This window comes from Corvus brachyrhynchos, unplaced genomic scaffold (assembly GCF_000691975.1).
Source record: "Corvus brachyrhynchos isolate BGI_N302 unplaced genomic scaffold, ASM69197v1 scaffold3, whole genome shotgun sequence".
Lineage (NCBI taxonomy): Eukaryota > Metazoa > Chordata > Aves > Passeriformes > Corvidae > Corvus > Corvus brachyrhynchos.
The window spans coordinates 232,774-239,945 of NW_008237619.1; positions in this window are offsets into that span (position 1 = coordinate 232,774).

A 7,172-nucleotide genomic window follows, 5' to 3' on the forward strand; every position below is an offset into this window, starting at 1 on the left:
AGCCCCCACAGTTTCACCCACTGCTGCCCGGGCCGCCGCTTCAGCTCCAGCGACCCTGCCCCCGAGGCCCTGGTTGCCACTGTTCCAGCTTCCACTGCTCCACCCTCCGCGGCCTTAGCTGCCGTTCCAGCCTCCGCTGCTCCACCCTCTGCAGCCCCAGCCGCTGATGTCACTGCTCCACCCGCTGGCTCAGAGTCGGTACACCAGTCTCCTGGGAGATCATCCAGCGCACCCTTGGATGATGATGGAAGTAGCGTGGCCATGGAAACGCCTGCTCCGCGGCGGGAATCCGGGGCGGCGCTCAGGCACAAGCAGTGTTTAACATGCTGAGTTTGCAATTGTCCTTGGACCCTCCCAGACTGTAAAGTAACTGTCCATCCTAGAGATCTGAAATGGTTCTGGGAACAGGTTAAAAAGTGTGCATTGCAGGAGGGACACTGGGAGTTGCTAGAAAGAACTGGGATGCCTGGTGGGCAAAAGGCATCTGAGCAACCTGCTACCTTGTCCCAGAGTAGCGTGCAGGCAGATCAAAGTGATGTAACAATGCAGCAAAGTAGTGATGATACAGATGGAATTTTCCAGGCTTTTCCGGTGCAGAAAGCTCTGCCTAACTCTGGTCAGACTGACAAACACGAGTGTTTCGCTTGGAAGGTGATTCAGGATTTGCAAACTAAGGTTGCTCAGTATGGATTAAGTTCTCCTGAGGTCATTAGAGTGCTGAATACTGATCTGCTCTCTCCATATGATATTAAGCATTTAGGTCAGTCATTATTTCAACCTGTACAATATTCAGTTTTTGAAGCTAATTGGAGAAGGATGGCTGAGAAGGCTGTAGCTGGGAATATGGAATTGCCTCAAACTGGCATCTGGTTCCTGTGGATGCTTTTATGGGACTCAGTAATTATTGAGGCCCTGATGTTCAGGCTACCTGGCATCCTCAAATCCTGGAACAGATTGAAAAGGTTGGCATGGCAGCTCTTATAAAGAGCTTAGACACAGCTGCTCCTAAAACAAGATATGTAAAAGTATCTCAGGGGCAGAAAGATAACTTTTTATCTTTTGTGGAAAAGATTGCTGTAGCCTTGGAAAAGCAGGTTGAAGATGAGACCGTGAGGCAGCTGTTGTGCAGACAGCTAGCAAGAGATAATGCTAATGATGAGTGCAGAAGGATCATAGATGCTTTGCCTGAAGAACCCACAATAACACAAATGGTTGATGCCTGTGCTAAGGTGGGATCTGGAGAGCATAAATCTGCTTTAGCAGCAGTTCTAAGAACTCTTCAATTAAATTCTGGTAGATCAAAAAAGAGACCTAAGCTTGAGAGCATGCAGAAATAGCTTAAACGAAGGAAGAGAAACAAGGAGAATAGGCGAGTTGTTCAATGCAAAAGATGTGGTAGGCCAGGTCATTCTTCAGACTACTGCCAGTCTATCTATCATGCCGATGGTCGACCTCTGATACATTTAGGGAACTTGACCAGGAATGCAAAGGGGAGTCAAATATTTCCTCAGGGCATAGCTCCTCTGAGACAAGCCTACTCAGCCAGCTTAGAGCCGGCACCCAGGGATCAGCCAGTGTGGATGTGCATGCTGTAACAACAGTCAACTTAGAACATTGAAAAAGAAAAAGGAGGGAAGAATCTGAATGGCAGGTGCTGGAAGGCCATGAGGCAAGCTCAGCCCAGCTGGTTGAACTAAGGGCTGTTGCCATGGCTTTTCAGCGGTTTTCTCAGGTTCCTTTGGTCACTAATTCTGCCTACATAGCAGACATAACTCAGTGCTTAGATTGTTCACTTTGAAGGAAGTGAATAATGCGGCTTTGTTTTCACTATTGAAAGCCTTGTGGTGTGCAATTCAAGCTCGAGTGCATCCATATTACATTTTGGATATTCAAAGCCACACTAATTTGCCAGATTTCATGATAGAAGGCAATGCTAGGGCCAACAGGCTAGCTAACCCTGTGTGGGTAGCGCCTCAGCCTGACAAAATTGCACAAGCTAAAGCATCACACAATTTCTTTCATCAAAGTGCGCATACCCTGCAGAAGCAGTTTCATTTGACGCCAGCTGGGGCTCAGGACATTGTCAGTGCTTGTGCTGACTGTCACGGATTCGCTGCACCTTTGCCATCAGGGGTAAACCCTAAAGGCCTACAGGCCTTGCAGCTTTGGCAGATGGATATAACACACATTCCTGAATTTGGCAGATTTAAGTATGTGCATGTGTCTATTGACACGTTCTCCTCAGCTATGTGGGCGTTTGCTCATACTGGGGAGAAAGGCTGTGATGTCATCGCCCATTGGAAATTGGCTTTCACCATTTTGGGCGTACCTTCTGTGAAAACTGATAATGGTCCTGCCTATGTCTCTCAGAAGATGCGGCAGTTTCTGCACCTATGGGGTGTAGCTCATACTGCATTCTCCTACTGGCCAAGCCATTGTTGAACGCACTCATGGTACTTTGAAGTGTGTTCTGGAGAAACAAAAAGGGGGAATGCATGGAGAAACCCCACAGAGCTGACTAGAAAAAGCTTTATATACAATTAATCATCTTACAGTGCCACCAAATTCAAACAATCCTGTTATTTTGCATCATTTTCTCTCATTGCAGTCTTCAGGCCGAGACGCAGCTGCCTCGAGTGAAAGTCTGGGTACAGGACCTCCTCACTAAGAAGTGGGAAGGCCCTCATGAGCTCATTGCTTGGGGTCGTGGGTGTGCTTGCGTTTCCACAGATACTGGGGTAGGATGGCTACCTGCGAGATGCGTTTGCCCTGACCTGCAGTACCAGAAGCAGAACAGGCAACCTCCAAGGCAACCTTCAAATGATGACCAGAATGCAGATCATTCATTGAATTATCCCTCTGATGATGACCAAGATGTTCACCATCAGCCTGGTCCTTCTACAAGCAGAGACTGAATTTCAGAGACTGAATTTCAAGTTTCTTATGTTATGGAGTCAGAATGTTATGCCGAATATTAGAGCTACTAAAGCTATTCAGAATTAGTAACTGATGTAGAGCCCTTAAGGCTATTCAGAATTAATGACTGGATGTATAGCTGGATTCGCTAGATGTATCTCCCATAGTATTGCTGGAGAATCTCTCTGCCTGCTTTAAATTGGTGTCTGATTTAGATTCCGTTTGGTAACTGGCCACTACCAAACAGACCCCTTATGCTGTGTTTGTTCTCCTTGCTGCAAGGGATCCCACAGAAGATTACAAACACGACCTTTTTGGTCTCAAACAAAAAGGGGGAATTGTGGGTGCTAAAAAGCAGGAGCAGAGGAATTTTCCAGCTGCTGAAGCATTTTGTGAAGTTTTCCTTTCTCATGCTTTAGCTGAGAAACTGTGAAAGACGGTTTTGTAAACTAAGTCTCTATCTTGCACCTGCACAGTCTTGTTTTGGTTTACTGAAGAAAATATTTTGAAATAGGCATCTTAGCATTCAGCCAATCACTCTGGGAGGTGTATGGTCAAGCAGCCAATAATGCCATTTCTCTATTGCGAACCAAGTTATATAAACGAGGTGATAATTAATTAAATAATCCCATTTTATCCTGGGCTTGAATTCCATGTGGTGATTATTGCCATCCCTCGGGACAACAGTGACACTCATCCTCTTAGAAAAGACAGCCTAGGACAACAGATATCAGGTATCTTCCCACCTTCAGGATTCATCTCCCACCCCGGGCCCACAGCCCCTTGGAGTTCACTCTGTCCACACATGAACATGGTGAATGGATAAGCCAGATTTGTGGCCCCCCTCAGGAGCCACACCAGGAAAAACAAAAATAGATATTTTTCTGGCATTAAGCCTTAAAAGGAATGATGATGTGTGTATGAACTGATGTGAGCAGCAACACCGTGACAGAGACAGAGGAAAAGACACTGCAATACTTTCTAGAAGGGGTTATGTGTGAGTGAGACAGGGTTTGATGGGGTCACTTGGCTCATGAAAGTGCCAGACCGTATGTGCAGTCGAATTGTTTAGCCCTGAAGCCTGGATTATAGGTACTCTGAAGTAAACACGTTGAGTTTCGGTTGTAATGAGGACGTGAGATGCCTCAGGACCAAGTGCTTTTATCAGCAGATCCACACTTATTACATTGCATTAATTGCTAAGATAGGCTGAGCCAGATGTCACACCAGGCTTCTCTTCATCAAAAGCAGCAGCAGCATGAAGTTTCCAATGCATCTCAGCACTCATTCCCATGCAGAACAGCTTTTATATTTTATGGTTTCCCTGCTCCCCTGCTCTCTTTTCTAGCTGATTGAAGAGCTCTGTCTAATTCAGTCTGGAAAGAACTTGCTTTTTTTTTCAAAATTGAAACCCATGCATTTCCCAATTTCATGAAGTCCTGAGCTGGAAGCAAAACAAAATGAAAAATTAAAAAAAAAAAGTCTGATTTCAAACTAATGAAGACCTTTGCTCACAGGTAAGAAAAGGCTACCAATGCTTATTGAGGTCTAATTATTTATTGTTGGAGAAGATCTGATTTTGGACCAGAGCTTCCTTCAGCTAAGTGCCATCACAGTAGATTAAAAAAAAAGCTGCTTTGGAAGAGTTTGCAGTTGACATGGTCTGCAGCCAGGCTGGAGGAACATAACCACAGCAGACTTATTAAAAAATGCATGGGTTTGTGTTAATGAAGCCAGAGTTTGTTCTTGAGTTGTGTAGTAGTCTGCAACACTATAAAACTGAATGAAACATTCATTACACACTAGCAAAATGTTGAGGACTTTATTGTGTACATTACAAAATAGTTTAGTCAAAAACATACGGAGCCATTTAAAATGCCATTTGGCTAACACTGACTTACCTATACTGTGCATATATTTAGTGTCTATTATAATTTTAGAGTGAGACACTTTTTTATGAGGTTGGCTGTGAGATACAGGCTTATTTTTATTATGGCCTTTGACTTCCAACATTTCTTGAGTTGTGTAATTAAATTTGCATTTTAAATATGAAAGTTCAAATTAATCAGAATTTTGTGTATTTTGTAAAGCTCTGTGGAGCTGAAGACCTCAAAGAGCTCCTAATTATTTCAAAATAGAAATAATAGCATTTTCCATCTTTCTTCACAAAAAGCAAGAGAAAATTGTTTGATTAGGTATTAGCTGTGTTTGCGTTTTTACATACTGTGGGGCTAAAAAAGGGAATTTACTGAGGAAAAAGTTAATCTCTGATGGTTTCTGAGTCTAAAACCCTGACTCCTGTTGTCTTATCTGCCCACAGACGCTGAATTTTGAACAAGTATGTATTTTAGGTATGCTAACATGGTAAGGTTTGCTGACACAGAAACAAGTGTGCTATGAAAGTGGCTTGGGATTTTTAAAGTGCAATTTTATAATCAGAAAAGGGCAATATGATCTTTTGCTCTGTGTCAGCCACAGCAACATTAGGGATTTCATTTGTGCTGCTGATAGACTGGACTAATCTGACCAGTGCCTGCCTGACCACAGAATCACAAGCAGGCTTTATCCATGTGACTGAAGCTGAGCACATGAAAGTGAGATGTGAGTGGACTTTCAAGGTCTTGAAATAGAGGCAGATAAGAACGCATAATATATTAAAGTCTCAGGATCTTGCATTGCTCAAGCACGTATTTTGAATGCATAGGAGTGTGAAAGCCACAGAATGCTCCTTCTTTCAGCTAAACTTGCTACAGCTCTCACACAGAGCTATCAAGGCCGTGTGCCAAGGCTCACAATTTTAGGCAGATCAATGGAAGACTGATGTACATTAAAGCTGTGGATTGGGTTTGTTTTTAATATGTTTGCCTCCCAAGCCTCAGATGGGGTCTTACAGTCAGGATAATGATTGGAAAGTCCTTTAGAACAAACCAGTAAGAAAAACAGAGGACGTGAGTGTTTATTCCATATCCTCAGGGCTTCAGAGCTCTGTCTCTGCTTCCTCAGAGTAGGGCAATAAATCCTTTCCAGAAAGTAAGATTGTATGTCTCCTCCTTCCAAAAAATGTGCAAAGTTTACTTTTCTGCTCATAAAATACAGTTAAGGTTTTTGCACATTGTTTATGACTACCTTAAAGGAAGCCCTCATGACTAGCTTACAAAAACCTTCTTAGGATCTTTCTTCCTCCCAGGCTCGGTTAACTTTAGGCCATGAGATGGCACAAGCTGAGCAGAAACCACCCCCCCCCCGCTTCCCCGTGCTGAAGAGTCATCTCTCTGTATAGGCACTTCTCCTGTTCCCTTCTGCAATAAATCCTGGCAGGTCAGCGTGTGATCTCACATGCATGACATAGAATGGTTGCTTTCAGTGGGAGATCAGCTGAATCAATTTTGAAAGCAAGTTATGAATTTTTGGGTTTGCAACCTCCTTTAGTATGGCTCTTTCTGCCCTGGAAACTACACCTGCTACATAGGCCGAATCAGTTATCAAACTAAATGGTTCACTGACCTGCTCAAATGCTCTGACCACAGCTGCAAGTTCGGCCATTTGTGGGGATCCTCTAACTACCTGCACATCAGACTCCCAGTTTTGAGTGCGGGGATCCTTCCATATGATGACAGACTTGCGGGAACTTCTGGAGCCATCTGAAAAGATAGTCAAGGCATTTAATGGTTTTCTGCTTTGAATTTCTTTTGGAATCAGTTTGAAGACTGAAGTAAACAGTCTGTGTTTTGGGTGGTGTATAGAAATTTGGCCTGTGTAGCTGTCCAGGGCGAACTGGAGGTGCACGTTGTTTTGAAGGAGATTATCAAGTGTATCGGTTGCCAATGGTAGGTAGATGCATGTAAAGTCAGACCCTGCAAGGGAGGCGGGATCTAGCCTTCATCACCATCTGAGCCATGAGCTCCTGTGGCGTTGTGATACTTTTGGACGGCTGGTGTGAGAGGAAAACCCACTCGATGATTAACAGGGGATCACTCCGCACCTCGTCCCATTGAAGTATCAGCCTGTGAAAGTATGGCATTTCCCTAACACAATAAATTGAAAAGGCAGAGCTGGGGCGCAGCAGTGTGCCTGCCAGGACAACAGCGCTTCCCGTACCTTACAGATGGACTGTCTCGCCTCCTCTGTTAGATGCCTAGGTGATGTGAGGTCATCTTTCCCTTGCAGGAGGTTGAACAGAGGAGCGAGATCTTCTGTCATCAGCCCTAGGAGTGGCCTCACCCAATTTCTGGACCTGCAGAGCTGATGGGGTTACT